This window comes from Loxodonta africana, chromosome 21, assembly GCF_030014295.1.
Source record: "Loxodonta africana isolate mLoxAfr1 chromosome 21, mLoxAfr1.hap2, whole genome shotgun sequence".
Lineage (NCBI taxonomy): Eukaryota > Metazoa > Chordata > Mammalia > Proboscidea > Elephantidae > Loxodonta > Loxodonta africana.
Window position 1 is genome coordinate 24,462,931 of NC_087362.1, and position 17,609 is coordinate 24,480,539.

The following is a 17,609-nucleotide window of genomic DNA, read 5'->3' on the forward strand; positions in this document are numbered from 1 at the left end:
GTACATTCACACCTACCCTGGCAAGGTGCAGGCAATGCCCCTTGGTAAGGTGCATGCTGGCATGGCCCAAGCCCTCCCTGTGCGTGGTCAGTTCTGAGAGGAGAGGCTGGTAACCTGGTGAAGGGCATTGGCAATACTGCAGGCATGATTTGTCAAGGCTAAGTGTTTGACTTCTGAGCCAGAAGAAACAGGTAGACTGGAACCAAGTCTGGTCTTTGATCAAAGTCACTGCATTGCATGGGGAAGACTTGGTGTGGCAGCTATTCCATGGAAGGGCCAGAGGTGGCCGCTGCTGTGATGCACCAGGAAAAGCTGCCCGAGAATTGCTGTCTCCTGGACATGTACTAGTAACTTGAAGATGACCAGCAGTTGTGACCTGAGTTCCACTGCTTCCTAGATGATGGCCAGAAAAAGTGGTGGAAGGTGATATGAGCAGACTGGTCACGGGGGAAGATGGAAAAACAGTAGACATTGTCATTTTATTTTATTCATTATTTACTGATTATTATTTTCTCCTTAGAAATAATCACTCTCTACCATTACTAGGCCTTTACGTGGAGATTTGTGTGAATCAAGATATGGCTGCACTTGGAGTTTACTGTTGCCATGGCTACGGGAGTTTAAGTTATCTTTTATTATGGCCACCAGAAACCTAAAGTTCCTTTAGTGAAACATATGTTCGTTTGTTTGTTTTTCTTCCTCTTTTGACTTTAAGTCTTTATTTTATGTTCCCCAGAAAGAATCTGCCCTTTTAGTACTCCCTGGTACATGTCAATGTTATTCTGTTTGATAATTGCTGATGTTGTGGTGGTCTTTGCAATAAGGGGGGATTTCTCTGATCTTCTGACTGAGCCTCATTCCTACATGGGTCTTTTTAACCTTTGTCAGGTGTTTGGCCTTCCAAGTGTCCCTGTCCCTCCTCCATGTGCCATCCTGGACCTTGCATGACTTCCTGCGCCTTCTGCACTGTGGAGTGACTTCTCTCTTATACGTTCCCTCCCCAGGTGCAATTGTTTTCCACCTGTGACCTCTGGTTTCCCTTTGAGTGCAGTTTTCCTGCAAATTAAGGCTTTTATACCTTATGGAAGAGAGGGGAGATGATGATGATTCTGGACAGAGTTTGGTGGTCTCCTCAGTTCCCCTGCCAGGCTCTATGAGAATTCACCAGTGCCCATAGAATTCCGTTTTTGATGATTTCCTCAACAGATCGATCCTCTTGTTCTGAAGTAGAGATATGGGAGGTGGTCTGGGTGTATTCTGGAAGTGTCATCGGCTCCTCTCCGGCACCATAAGGGCTTAGTTCTTTATGGGATTTTCCTAATTCCCGGAGGATGTGACACTTGGGAACTTCACACTCCAATGCCTTGAACACACTCAACGTTAAGAGATTTATTACATATCATGGTTTAATCTCGGGAGTATCTTATATGCCATCTGGCACTGTCTGCCCTGGGCAAGCTCAAGTTAGGGTTGCGTTTCTTCCTGCAGGCATCTATCTCCCTTCAGAGCTTAGATTTATTGTTTGTCCTGTGGCTTCAATTTTCTGATGTTAAAGAAAATGTGTTCATTTGCAGTTTCTCTAGCTTTGATGTCATCGTTGTAAGAAGAAGAGCAATGTATTTCTCAGCTCTCTTCAGCTCCATGCTGAGCAGCAGCTTTCTATGTCATAGCTAGAAACTTGAGACAATCCATATACCCTTGGTCATGAAGACACAGATATTAATTGAGGTATATGCACACTTTGGAATATTATCCAGCATTAAAATTAGTGAATTCTTGATACACATTCCAAATGGATGTACCTCTAAACTGTTATGCTGAATGAAATAAGCTAAAGGAATGAACGTGCATACTGCATGATTCCACTTATGTAAATTCTGGAGGATGCAAGGTAATCTAAACTAACATAAAGATCAGTATGTGCCTGGGGACAGAGTGAGCAGTGGGAAGGGCAGGAGGGAGGAATGACAGGGGAACATAAGGAAATCATTGAAGTGTATGGAGTTGTTCACTCTCTTGTGTTGTGGTGATGCTTGCACTGAGATGCACGTATGTTAGTACAAAAGTGATTGTACACATTAAATAACTGAAATATATTATATGTCAATTATATCAGCATAAGCTTGTTAAAATAAGTAAGTTTTTATACTGGTAGGGAAGGAGTGATAGAAAGATACACAATACCATCCTAAAGATCCAAGACTCCTGAACGTTCATGTGCACTGAACTTGGTATTGTACATATTACTTGGATAAATACTGTTGTGTTTAGGTGTTAGGTGCCATCCTGTGGGTTCAATTTCATAGCGACCCTATGTGCAACAGAACAAAATGCTGCCTGATCCTGCACCACCATCACAAACGTTGCTATATTTGAGCCCTCAGCATATTCTTGGTTGGTTGAATTAGGGAAGGCCCTTATAAGTGAGAAGATATTTTGGCCTTAGGTAGGAAAAAGGACACTCTTCCATGGGAATAGAAGAGAAGAAGATGGAAATGGATACCAACAGAGAAAGGGGAAGAGTATTAGCAAAGAAGCAAAAGCTGGTGAATGATGAGAGAAGGGAGAGCAGGAAGTGGATCAACAGTGAGGGAGAGGAAAACTTGGAAGTCTGCACTCAGAAACAGAGAGAGCACACCTTGTGTTTTTCTCCCAGGCCTTCTCCCCAGAGGAGGATGTTCACCAGGCTTATACAGGTGACAGAATGTCTGCAGGTGGGATCCCAAAAAGGATAGGGGTTTGCAGCACAGGCCCTTTGTGTGATGTGTTACCTAGGGCTAGCAGCAACTTTGTTTCCCACAGTCCAGCAAACCAACCTGCTTCCCTGACCTGTTTTCCTAACTTTGAGGTGGGAATGAAAATATGGAAGCTCAGGAATGAGGGAGTTTAGGAGGAGGAAGACGTCTGGGTCATCTGATGTCTAAATACTCAGGAAGTCACCTTTTGGAAGAGCCTGTGAGGCAGAAGCTGGCCCCTGGCTCCTTCCTCTTGTAAGTCCAGTACCCTTGACACATGCAAATTTCCCCTCAGCTCTGTCTATATCACGCCTACCATGCTGTGTGGTGTGGGCATCTTCACTCTCTCAGGAAAGGCACTATCCTTCCTAGTAGAAGATGAAGCTATTATGTTTCCTCCTTTTTCTGGTGACAGCTTCCCAGTGTGAGCCTCTCAGGGACTTAAACGTTGGGTGATAGGGGTGAGTGTGCTCTCTTTCTGACTCACAAGAATTTCGTCTCTTTCCCCTAGGTGTCCTGTCCCAGGTGCAGCTGAAGGAGTCAGGCCCAGGACTGGTGAAGCTGTCACAAACCTTGTCTCTCACCTGCACTGTCACTGGTGGCTCCATCTCTAGTGGTTATGCTTGGAGCTGGATCCGCCAGCCCCCAGGGAAGGGCCTGGAATGGCTGGGAGTTGGTTACTACAGTAGATCATCATGGAATACAAAGTATGGCTCCTCCGTCCAGGGCCGAATCTCCATCACTGCTGACTCATCCAAGAAGCAGTTCTCCCTGCAGCTGAGCTCTGTGACTTCCGAGGACACAGCCGTGTATTACTGTGCAACAGGCACAGTGAAGAGAAGTCCGTGTACCCCAAGACAAAAACCTCCCCTGCAGTGAGAGGACTGGCCTATGGGAGGCGCTCAGAATGCATGGAGCACAGAGATCATCTTAGGAGCAGGTGCAGAGGAAGACTGAAGTTTCCTTTTAACCCTGGTGTTTCCTGCCCCTGCCCAGCAAAAGTCTTATCCTCGAAGAACCGTTACTGTCTCTTCCTTGCAAACAGGAAGAGATTACCGAATAAGCACGGTCAGCACATGCTTCTTAGTGTGTACTTTATAAGCACTTGCTTAGTTGTGCTAACCTTGTAAGCCCATGCTTACCTTGCTTACTGAGTAATCCTTCCCTGCAGGGTGCTAAATGAGATTGGAAACATCTCCAGTGCGTGAGAATATGTAGGCTAGAAACGAAGCTCACACAGGCTCAGGGGGGTGCTATGCCCAATGTTGTTTAATGTCTGAGTAACTTTTTAACTCTATCACACTTGTGCTTTCAAGCCTGTGCTTAGATGGTGTGCACAATTAAGCATGTGTTTACTGTGCTTATTGGGTAATCCACCCCTGCTTGTAACTCCCTGGTGTCTCTCACTTAATAAGTGCTAATTTGGAGAAGGAGTTCAATTAAGTATTTAAGCCCTCATTTTTCACATTTCTACCCCCAACATTTTTTTCAGTAAAGTTTTAATAATTAGAAAACCATGCATCCTCAGTTCAACCTCCAAATACATGCAAATATTTCTGTGCTTTCTACCATGTCTCAGTCATAGTAAACGCTTCTGTTCATAGTGTACTCAGTAGATACGGAGGTGGTAAGTCTCATTCTTGCCCTTTTTTCTGCCTTAAATGGAGCTGAAAAAACCACTTCGATGGGTTATATCTGCCATATCTAACTGCGTCCTAGTGTTCTATGTCTCAGATAGTCTCTCCACCACCCATTCTTTTCTCATGGCGAGAGGAGGAAGATTCAACCATGACTTTTTAATGGCCCTCATTCTCCATTAAAGGAAACAACAAACTCCTTTTTTAATCTCTTCCATGTCTGCTGTCTCATTTTACTTCTTCTCATTCTCACAGCCATCAACCAAGTACAGGCATTGAGCACCACTCCACAGAATACTCTCCTACCCTGTGACTCCTTTACCCCACTCACTCCCTTCTCCTACGTACTTCAGCGGAGACAGCTGCTTCTCACGGTGTCCCCTGAGTACACACCGTGGGGGTCACTAGTGATCTGATAATAAAGTCCAAACCCCCATGCCTTGCAGAGTCTCAGAACACTCTGGAACACGTCACAGGGGTGAATGAATCCTTGAAATTGTAGAATAATTTCAGTTGTCTCTTTCTCTCTCTATACACACACACACACACACACACACACACACACGTATATACACCCAGGTGGCACAAATAGTTATGCACACAATTGCTAACCTTAAGGTTGCTTGTTTGAACCCACACAGCTGCTCCTCAGGAGAAAGACCTGGTAATCTATTTCCCTAAAGATTACAATCAAGAAAACCCAGTGGGGGCAGTTCTACTCTGTCACATGGGTTTGCTGAGTGTCCAAATTGAGTCAACGCCACTAACAACAATGACAACATACATTGAATAAGTTCAATGACTTTGAACAAAAATGCTCTTTGAATAATTGCTATGATGGACACATAGTAAAGAAATAAATGCATTCCGACCTTTAAATTTTATAATTGAAAAGGAATAAAATTTCTATTCATTTGTAGAAAAATATGTGTTTAAACATATTTGTTAACTGGAGTTTCAATAGACAGACACGCAGATAGAAGAATATAATTTTGGATCACTACCTCACACAATATACACAAATTCAAATGTATCAGTTAGAGTAATATTTAGGGAATGTGTGTGATATGTGAGAGGATATAGTTTAGTTTTTTCCTGTACATGTGTGTGTGTTAGTGCTGGGGATGTGTGTGTGTGTGCACGTGTGTTTCTGTGTGAATACAACATTTTATAATATATTTTAAACCTATCTGTGTAAATAGAATCTAGATTATGAACATGCTAAAAGATAATGAAACCAAACCATAAGAGAAATCATAAATATATTTTGAATGGCAATGTTATGACATCTTATGCAGAGGGTTTTATTAATAATGAACAAAATACCTAATTTTGTTTTTTAAAAACTCCTGAGGGGGATGGGCATCAATATTCACTTATCAGAATATCAGTACAAAATTGCTACACACATAATGCACTTATCCTCACTGCTGATCAAGAAAAACCTAAGTATCAAATTAGATTCATCATGTAAAAGAAAACAAGTTTATCACTATTTCATTAAATACCACCTCTCTTATAAAGCAACTAAAATGAGAAAAAAAAAAAAAAGTTAAATTTCCCCTTCGTTTTACTCCTTATGCCTGAAGCAGTTCTTCAATCATGTTTTGAAGAGTGAATGAGCCTGACGTGAGTCTCTCTTCACCTATAAGGACAGGGCTCCACCATATGTAAGTTTTCCCTCAAATTCTAGGGTAAAATTCCACACATGGACTGTTGAGTTTAATAGCTCTCTCATCAGATGTACCTAGAGGTCTCTGGGAAAGAGAGCTCTGTGGTTTAGAAGATGATTTCATTGGGTCTTCTTTGGTGCCTGGTGACAGCTAACCAAGATGAGTGTCTCAGATATCATACCTGGGTATATGGTAATGGTTGTGGCTGCACATAACTGGAAAGGACCCAGGTGTCCTATTGCAGGTGCAACTGAAAGCATTGGGCCCAGGACTGGTGAAACCCCCACAGAGTCTGTCTCTCACCTTCACTGTCTCTGGATTCTTCATAACAGACAGTGGTTACTTCTGGCAATGGGTTTGCCAGCCCCTGGGAAGGGGCTACAGTGGATAGGGGAAATAGATTATTCTAGATTCACAAAATAAAGCCCATTCTTCCAAAGCCACAGATCCATCTCCAGAGACACATCAAAGAAGTAGGTGCTCAGGAAACAGCTGTATAGTACTGTGTGAAAGGCACACTAAGGGGAGGTTGGTGTGAGCCCTTGCAGGGAGCATATTGGGCACAGGAATGAATTACCCAATAAGGAGGGTATGTGTGTTGACTCAGCGGCACTGGGTTTCTGGGCACGTGCTTAAGGTCTCAACAAAATAGAGGCACCAGCTATCCAAAGCAAAGACCCACAGATGCCAAGCAAATAGGACACAAATAAAGGAGAGTGTCACAGTTGAAGGTACCTGGCAGAGCACTAAATAAAACTGATACCAGCTTCAGTGTGTGAGAATGTGCCTGCCAGGGACATGAGGTTGACTGCCTGCAAGGTTGTTTAAGCTATGAGATCTCTACTACTTCAACACTTGCTTTGACCTCTGTCTCCTATGGTTCTCTCCCATGTCATTGAAATTCCTTATCTTAGCAGGTCTCTTGGGAGTATATTATTTCTTTGGAGTCGACAAGAGATGAGAATGACTATTGAATCTAACTGTTGCTACCTTCAGCCAATATGCAACTGGATTCAACACAAGTGGTTACTGGGCATGGATGGATTGTATTAATAGATACCAGGTCTCTGACCCATTATGAGAGAACCGTCTTGTACTTCCATGTCTGTTGATCCAGCAACTCCAGCCAGGAGGGCTAGCAATGCTCTTTGGCATGATACAAACACAGGGGTGTGCTCTTTCACATGTTCTGGTAAACAACCAATAGAAACTTCAGTCAGATGAATAAGTAGAAAATTTGAATGAATTTAAACAAGTTACTTTTCAACCGTATAGTGTTTACGTGAATATTTTGAAAACACAACAAAATAAATATTGGTTATTAAGAAGGTCACTGTTGGAGGCAGGGACAAGATAGCTAACTAAGCAGAAGCTTCTGCTGAACCTCTTGCAACAAAGACCCGAAAGAAAAACAAGTGAATCCGTTACATATATGACAATATACAAACCCTGACCATCAAACACAGAACTAAGGAATCGACCTGAGTGACAAGGGAGTGAGAGGCCGTGCAGAAGCAGCGATGAGCTGCTGAGCCCACGCAGTACCTCAGCTTCAATTCTTTGGTGCCGTTCTTTGGTGCGAATGTGGCGGGGCTGATGGTAGTTTCTGGAGGCACGGCAAGCACAGGATGCAGCCCTAACTTTCTAGGGCATTCTCAGAGGGAACCCAGCCAGTGCACACAGGCTACACATGCCTCTAGAATCTGAAATAAAACAGCACTTCTGACACAAGATAAGTGATTTCGTCTATTTTACCACGCTAATCTCTCCTATCTATCTGATCCCTCCCCTCCCTGCCCCAGCAGGCTTCATTAACAACCAAATTCCATGGGCCTGAGATACAAGTGCTGTGCTTTTTCTGATCTATTCTCCTGGGCTGGGAGAAATAACAAATTAACAAACAGGGGAAAAATACTTTCCAGACTCCCCTAAAGTGGAAGATCAGAGCAGAAGCAGTGCCAGCCCAGGCATAAGAGATCCACAGACTTTGGCTTTCACCCCTACATGGAGCCAGGTGGCTATTATAATGCAAAGGTAAATGTGTTAGAGGTCTGACTGTAATTGTTTCAGCTGTGTGGTGGAGAGGCAGGTATTGGAGGTCTGATACTGGCCTACTTATTAAACAGAGCCCTTATCTAACCACAGCAGTGACCTGAGGGCTGAGGCTCCATCCACACCGCCTAACCACCCATGAAAGGGGTCTGAGGATAGTGGTTTCTACCAGTCTTTACAGGTATAAGCATTGGGTGCCTAAGGCACAGCTGCAGAGCCCACACACCAGAGAGCTCTAGAGAACAGAGATGCTCCTTCCTCACTGACACTTGGGGGAAGGCTGTCAGCACCCTGCCCTCCTCAGAGTGTGACCCCCTGCTGCTACCAGAAAGCAGTGCATACAACCATCACTACTACTCCTCTACAATAGTAGTTGAGAGCCTACACCACACACTAGGTGACCAACTATCAGGACACCTGAGCTGAATTTATGCAAGAATAGTGAATGGACTCCTAGGCTCATATACTTGGTAACAACTCTAGCCATCTGGTAACAGGACATTAGTGCTTCAAAGGCTCCAATAATCAAGTTATCTCACTCTAGTAGCCTATATGGATATACGAAAACAAGTCACTAGGACACAGTGAGCAATCAAAAAATAAATTAATACAATAATTTACAGATGGCTTGGAGACAACAGTAGATATCGTATCACATAAAGAAGCAGGCCATGATTGCTTCAACAAACTCCTGAAACAGAGAATCAAGGACTCTTCTGGATGAAGATGTATTCCTGGAATTACTAGATGTAGAATACAAAGGATTAATATACAAAACTCTTCAAGACTTCAGGGACGACATCAGGAATGAAATCAGGCAATGTACAGAAAAAGCCGAGGAGCACACAGATAAAGCAGCAAACAGATTAAAAAGATTATTCAAGAACATAATGAAAATTTAATAAGCTGCAGGAATAAATAGAGAGACAGCATTCAGAAATTGAAAAGATTAACAATAAACATAAAGAATTAGACAACTCGATAGGAAGTAAAAGGAGCAGAATTGAGGAATTGGAATGCAGAATTGGGGAAATAGAGGATAAGGCATTTGGCAGCAATATATATGAAGAAAAACCAGATAAAAGAATTAAAAAAAAAAAATGAAGAAACCCTAAGAATCATGTGAGATTCTATTAAGAAGAGAGAATTGTTGGAGATTCGTTGGCAGAAAACTTCCCTGACATGGTGAAAGATGAAAGGATATCTACCTATTCAAGATGCTCATCAAACCCCATACAAGGCAGATCTGCAAAGAAAGTCACCAAGACATATTATCATCAAACCTGCCAAAACCAAAGATATAGAGAAAATTTTAAGAGCACCCAGGGATAAACAAAAAGTCACCAACTAAAGAGAATCAATAAGTATGGACTATTTGGCAATGGGATGACATATCTAGAGTATTGAAGGAGAAAAATTGCCAGCCAAGAATTATATTTCCAGCAAAACTGTCTCTCAAATATGAAGGTGAAAATAAGTCATTTACAGGTAATCACAAGCTTAGAGAATTTGCAAAATCCAAACCAAACTACAAAAAATACTAAAGGAAATTCTTTGGTTAGAAAATCAATATTATCAGATATCAACACAACACAAGGACACAGAACACAGCAAACTGATATCAACTCAGATAGGGAAATCACAAAAATAAAATAAGATTTAAAAAAAAATGCTCAAAACAAGGAATCTCTGATGTCATTATGTAAAAGATGACAATAAGCAATAAAGAGGGACTAAATACAGTAGGCATAGTTCTTTCATACCGAGAGGAAATGAAGGTGATATAGGGAGATACAAGTTAGGTTTATACTTAGAAAAATAGGGGTAAATGTTCAGGGGTAAATGTTCAAAGAAGACTGACAATCCCAGACTTTAAAATATAAACCAAGATAAACATACAGACTCAGCAAAAACAAATTCAACTACACTGAAAAAGAAGAACACACAATTTCTGAAGATAAACTTTTCAGCACAAAAAAGTAAGTGGATAAAATGAAATTATCAACACAGAAAAGGCATCAAAATGACAGCACCAAACTCATACCTATCTATAATTATGCTGAATGTAAAGGGACTAAATGCACCAATAAAGAGGAAAAGCATAATCCAGCTATATGCTACCTACAAGAGACACACCTTAGACTTACAGATATAAATAAACGAAAACTAAAAGATGCTTTTGGCCAAGATCCTTCTGACATCAGCAAGGATGTCCCTCCTTACGCTTCCTTTTCTGAATCTGGCTTGCACTTCTGGCAGTTCCTAGTGGATGTACAGCTGCAGTTCTTATTGAGTTTCATGGATTGATAGCACATGTCTTTTTATCACTGAGTAATATACTGCTGTGTGGATATAACACAAATCTCTTTATGCATTTGTGTATTGAAGTTCATGGTGCAGCCTCAGACTAATATTAGCTTCTTTCTTTCTGTTCCTTTAATTTCCCTGAGGAGTTGGCTTGCACTGCTTGGGCACCAAGGGCTAGTGGATGGCATCCTTCACTGAATTAGGCCTGCCTGATCATGTCTACAATTCACACGCCCACGTATATACATACAGATGTTGACCCAGCGTCCAGTCATCCCTCTTCTGGTCCCTGGCCCCAACACCGTTGAGGTTATGTCTCAGACCCAGTGGCCACACTGCATAGATCCCATTGTGGGTCCTAAGTGCTTCCCCGGCTGATCTCAGGCTTCAGAATTGGCCCTATTTAAATCTGGGTAAAGAAAGCCCAAGAACAAGGTCTTGGCCTTTTCCATAAATACAGATGGTTTGCAGCCACCTCTGCCTCCCTCACCCACTCAGTGAAGCCCACATCCCCTCAGTGTCTGACCCCTCCAGAGAACCAAGACCCATATCCTCCAGGAGGCCCCATGATCGCAGGCTGCCTCCTCAGACACAGTGACTTGGAGCTAGCTGCCCTTTCTGCACTCTAAGTGGCTTGTGTGAGGCCAGCAGTCCCCTTTATCATAATGTCAGTCCCTGGTTTGCCACTTAGGCTTGGCCTGAGAGTCAGAGGACACACATCCCTCCAGTACTCCCTTCACTTTTGAAGAGTCTTTCATAGAATACACACTTCTAGCTTGGTTTGTTGGTTTTCCAGCTCTTTATTTCAAGCAAATCTTTCCCTGCTTGCATGGTTTCTGATGAGAATTCCATTTGTAATTCTTATCATTGGTCTCTTATCGGTAAGCTTTCTTGTTTTTGTTTGTTTTTTACATGTAGCTTTTTCAAGTTTTTCTAAAATTTGAATACAATGTACCCAGATGTGTTTTCCTTGGTTTGTTTTTTTTTCTTTCTTGTGCGTGTGTGTTTTTTTTTTTTTATTTATTTTTATTTATTCTACTTATTCTTTCGGCAGCATCTGTGATCTGTGGCTTTCAGTGTCATAAATGTGGCACACTTTTCCAGCTATGATTACTTCAAATAATTCTTCTGCTCTCTATTCTACTCCTGATGTAAATACACATGTGTTGTGTTCTCTGCAATTTTCTCAGAGTGCTTGAGTTTTTTTTTTTTTTCTGGGAGTCATGGGCTTCATCCTCAAGGACAGGAAGCATGTATGGTCCTTATTCTTCCTGGTGGCAGCTCCCAGAGGTCAGCGTCTCAGGGATTCAGGCATGAAGATCTGTGGACGCTGCATCTGAGCACACGGCTCACTGTGGTTGTCCTTGTCCTCAGGTGTCTTATCCCAGGTACAGTTACAGGAGTTTGGTCCAGGACTGTTGAAGACCCTGTCCCTCACCTGCACTGACTCTAGTTACTCCTTCACCGGATGTTGGCTCTGGGTCTGCCAACCCTCAGAGAAAGGGCTGGAGTGGATGGGGTGCATCTTATGATAGGAACTTGCGCTACGAACCATCTCTCAAGCGTGGAGTCAGCTTTTCCAGAGAAATGTACAAGATTTCTTTGTGCTGCTGAGCTCCATGACCAGGGAGGACATGGCCATGTATTACTGTGAGAGATACAGTAAGTGGAAGGCAAAGGGAGCTCAAATTCAATCCTGTCTGCAGGGAGGCAGGAGAGGCTACACTGCAGGGGCTCCTCAGGACCCACAGAGCAAAGAGGCCCAGCTCAGAAAGAAGATATAGCATGGTGTGGTGGTTTCTAGCCACGGTTTAGGGGTTCATCTCTTTTCCTAACATCTAACCCCTGGGAACACTCCATTACTTTTTATTTAGTTAGTTTTTGAGTTGTGGTAAAAATATATATCACACATTTGCCAATTCAATGTTTTATAATGTAGATTTCGTGACACTGACTGCATCAGCCACATTGTACAGCCACTACATCTTTTTTTTTTATTAACTTTTATTAAGCTTCAAGTGAACGTTTACAAATCCAATCAGTCTGTCACATATAAATTTACATACATCTCACTCCCTACTCCCAATTGCTCTCCCCCTCTTGAGTCAACCCTTTCAGTCTCTCCTTTCGTGACAATTTTGCCGGCTTCCCTCTCTCTCTATCCTCCCATCCCCCCTCCAGACAAGAGTTGCTAACACAATCTCAAGTGTCCACCTGATATAATTAGCTCACTCTTCATCAGCGTCTCTCTCCCACCCGCTGACCAGTCCCTTTCATGTCTGATGAGTTGTCTTCGGGGATGGTTCCTGTCCTGTGCCAACAGAAGGTCTGGGGACCATGGCCGCCGGGATTCCTCTAGTCTCAGTCAGACCATTAAGTTTTGTCTTTTTATGAGAATTTGGGGTCTGTATCCCACTGATCTCCTGCTCCCTCAGGGGTCCTCTGTTGTGCTTCCTGTCAGGGCAGTCATCGATTGTGGCCGGGCACCAACTAGTTCTTCTGGTCTCAGGATGATGTAGGTCTCTGGTTCATGTGGCCCTTTCTGTCTCTTGGGCTCTTAGTTGTCGTGTGGCCTTGGTGTTCTTCATTTTCCTTTGCTCCAAGTGGGTTGAGACCAATTGATGCATCTTAGATGGCCGCTTGTTAGCATTTAAGAACCCAGACGCCACATTTCAAAGTGGGATGCAGAATGTTTTCATAATAGAATTATTTTGCCAATTGACTTAGAAGTCCCCGCAAACCATGTTCCCCAGACCCCCGCCCTTGCTCCGCTGACCTTTGAAGCATTCATTTTATCCCGGAAACTTCTTTGCTTTTGGTCCAGTCCAATTGAGCTGACCTTCCATATATTGAGTGTTGTCTTTCCCTTCACCTAAAGCATTTCTCATCTACTGATTAATCAATAAAAAACCCTCTCCCACCATCCGTCCCTCCGCCCCTCGCAACCACAAAAGTATGTGTTCTTCTCAGGTTTACTATTACTCAAGATCTTATAATAGTGGTCTTATACAATATTTGTCCTTTTGCCTCTGACTAATTTCGCTCAGCATAATGCCTTCCAGGTTCCTCCATGTTATGAAATGTTTCGCAGATTAGTCACTGTTCTTTATCGATGCGTAGTATTCCATTGTGTGAATATACCACAATTTGTTTACCCATTCATCCGTTGATGGACACCTTGGTTGCTTCCAACTTTTTGCTATTGTAAACAGAGCTGCAATAAACATGGGTGTGCATATATCTGTTTGTATGAAGGCTCTTGTATCTCTAGGGTATATTCCGAGGAGTGGGATTTCTGGGTTGTATGGTAGTTCTATTTCTCACTGTTTAAGATAACGCCAGATAGATTTCCAAAGTGGTTGTACCATTTTACATTCCCACCAGCAGTGTATAAGAGTTCCAATCTCTCCGCAGCCTCTCCAACATTTATTATTTTGTGTTTTTTCGATTAATGCCAGCCTTGCTGGTGTGAGATGGAATCTCATCGTAGTTTTAATTTGCATTTCTCTAATGGCTAATGATCAAGAGCATTTTCTCATGTATCTGTTGGCTGCCTGAATATCTTCTTTAGTGAAATGTGTGTTCATATCCTTTGCCCACTTTTTGATTGGGTTGTTTGTCTTTTTGTGGTTGAGTTTTGACAGAATCATGTAGATTTAAGAGATCAGGCGCTGGTCGGAGATGTCATAGCTGAAAATTCTTTCCCGGTCTGTGGGTGGTCTTTTTACTCTTTTGGTGAAGTCTTTAGATGAGCATAGGTGTTTGATTTTTAGGAGCTCCCAGTTATCGGGTTTCTCTTCATCGTTTTTGATAATGTTTTGTATTCTCTTTATGCCTTGTATTAGGGCTCCTAGGGTTGTCCCAATTTTTTCTTCCATGATCTTTATCGTTTTAGTCTTTATGTTTAGGTCTTTGATCCACTTGGAGTTAGTTTTTGTGCATGGTGTAAGGTATGGGTCCTGTTTCATTTTTTTGCAAATGAATATCCAGTTATGCCAGCACCATTTGTTAAAAAGGCTTTCTTTTCCCCAATTAATTGACAATGGTCCTTTGTCAAATATCAGCTGCTCATACGTGGATGGATCTATGTCTGGGTTCTCAATTCTGTTCCATTGGTCTATGTGCCTATTGTTGTACCAGTACCAGGCTGTTTTGACTATTGTGGCTGTATAATAGGTTCTGAAATCAGGTAAAGTGAGGCCTCCCACTTTCTTCTTCTTTTTCAGTAGTGCTTTGCTTATCCGGGGCTTCTTTCCCTTCCATATGAAATTGGTGATTTGTTTCTCTATCCCCTTAAAATATGACATTGGAATTTGGATCGGAAGTGCATTAAATGTATAGATGGCTTTTGGTAGAATAGACATTTTTACTATGTTAAGTCTTCCTATCCATGAGCAAGGTATGTTTTTTCACTTAAGTATGTCCTTTTGAATTTCTTGTAGTAGAACTTTGTAGTTTTCTTTGTATAGGTCTTTTACATCCTTGGTAAGATTTATTCCTAAGTATCTTATCTTCTTGGGGGCTACTGTGAATGGTATTGATTTGGTTATTTCCTCTTCGGTGTTCTTTTTGTTGATGTAGAGGAATCCAAGTGATTTTTGTATGTTTATTTTATAACCTGAGACTCTTCCAAACTCTTCTATTAGTTTCAGGAGTTTTCTGGAGGATTCCTTAGGGTTTTCTGTATATATAATCATGTCATCTGCAAATAGTGATAACTTGACTTCTTCCTTGCCAATCCGGATACCTTTTATTTCTTTGTCTAGCCTAATTGCCCTGGCTAGGACTTCCAGCAGGATGTTGAATAAGAGCGGTGATAAAGGGCATCCTTGTCTGGTTCCCGTTCTCAAGGGAAATGCTTTCAGGTTCTCTCCATTTAGAGTGATATTGGCTGTTGGCTTTGCATAGATGCCCTTTATTATGTTGAGGAATTTTCCTTCAATTCCTATTTTGGTAAGAGTTTTTATCATGAATGGGTGTTGGACTTTGTCAAATGCCTTTTCTGCATCAATCGATAAGATCATGTGGTTTTTGTCTTTTGTTTTATTTATGTGATGGATTACATTAATGGTTTTTCTGATATTAAACTGCCTTGCATACCTGGTATAAATCCCACTTGATCAGGGTGAATTATTTTTTTGATGTGTTGTTGGATTCTATTGGCTAGAATTTTGTTGAGGATTTTTGCATCTATGTTCATGAGGGATATAGGTCTATAACTTTCTTTTTTTGTAATGTCTTTACCTGGTTTTGGTATCAGGGAGATGGTGGCTTCATAGAATGAGTTGGGTAGTATTCCATCATTTTCTATGCTTTGGAATACCTTCAGAAGTAGTGGTGTTAACTCTTCTCTGAAAGTTTGGTAGAACTCTGCAGTGAAGCCGTCCGGGACAGGGCTTTTTTTTGTTGGGAGTTTTGTGATTACCGTTTCAATCTCTTTTTTTGTTATGGGTCTATTTAGTTGTTCTACTTCTGAATGTGTTAGTTTAGGTAGGTAGTGTTTTTCCAGGAATTCATCCATTTCTTCTAGGTTTTCAAATTTGTTAGAGTACAATTTGTCATAATAATCTGAAATGATTCTTTTAATTTCATTTGGTTCTGTTGTGATGTGGTCCTTCTCGTTTCTTATTCGGGTTATTTGTTTCCTTTCCTGTATTTCTTTAGTCAGTCTAGCCAATGGTTTATCAATTTTGTTAATTTTTTCAAAGAACCAGCTTTTGGCTTTGTTAATTCTTTCAATTGTTTTTCTGTTCTCTAATTCATTTAGTTCAGCTCTAATTTTTATTATTTGTTTTCTTCTGGTGCCTGATGGATTCTTTTGTTGCTCACTTTCTATTTGTTCAAGTTGTAGGGACAGTTCTCTGATTTTGGCTCGCTCTTCTTTTTGTATGTGTGCATTTATCGATATGAATTGGCCTCTGAGCCCTGCTTTTGCTGTGTCCCAGAGGTTTTGATAGGAAGTATTTTCATTCTCGTTGCTTTCTAAGAATTTCCTTATTCCCTCCTTGATGTCTTCTATCACCCAGTCTTTTTTCAGGAGGGTATTGTTCATTTTCCAAGCATTTCTTTTCCCTAGTTTTTCTGTTATTGATCTCTAGTTTTATTGCCTTGTGGTCTGAGAAGATGCTTTGTAATATTTCGATGTTTTGGACTCTGCAAAGGTTTGTTTTATGACCTAATATGTGGTCTATTCTACAGAATGTTCCATGTGCGCTAGAAAAAAAAGTATTATTTCATTTGTGATGTCTTGAAGCGTTCTGTAAATTAGTTTTTTATATTCTGTATCTGATAATTCCAGAATTGTATCTTCATTTGGGAAAGATTTTGATTCTTTTGTTTGGGGGCTTGGAGAAGCTGTCATGGTCTGCTTCTTTAAGTGGTTTGATATGGATTGTTGTCTCCGAGCTATCACTGGCAAACTAGTTTTTCCAGAAAATCCGCTAAAAAAATAATGCAGTCAGATCCCTATCCGAGTTCTCCCTCTGGCTCAGGCTATTCAGATGTTAATGAAGCCGCCTGGGGAGGGTGTGGGAGGGAACAGAGAGATAGGAGAGTAGCACCTCAGAATATAGCCAGAGTTGCTTGTCTTGCTTGGAATGACTATTATATCTGAGATTCCCGCGGGGCGCGTTGCTTATGTGTTCTGGCTGTGTGGAGATTGCCCCCGGGGGGTCTGGCCCCCTGGAGTCAAGGTCAGATCCTCCGCTTCCAGCCCCACACCCAGCGTCAAGGCTCCCCTACTGGGACGGTGCACTCTCGACTCCAAAATCAGTCGCTGCCTCCCGGGGACTTCTCGTCCCTCCAGCCGCGTGGCCGTGCCGCCTCCGCAAACAGGTTGGGCCGCCTCCCGGGGTTAGTTCAGGTGGGTGGAGCAGCTCCCCGTGCTTGTGCTGTGACCGAGTGTCCCAGCTGGGATGCTGTTCTCCCCGCTTCAATACCAGTCGCTGCCTCCCGGGGACTTCTCCTACCGGCTGCGTCCCACACCGCCCGTGCGACCCAAGTGAGCCCCCTCCCGGGGTTAGTTCAGGGGGGTGGAGCAGCTCTTCGTGTTTATGCCGTACCTGCGTCCAGTCCAAATCCTGGCGGGATGGCTCCCCAGCTGGGACGCTGCTCTCCCTGTTCCAAGACCAGTCATTGCCTCCCGGGGACTTCTCCTACCGGCTGCGTCCCACGCCGCCCGCAGAACTGGCTGGTCCCCCTCCCGG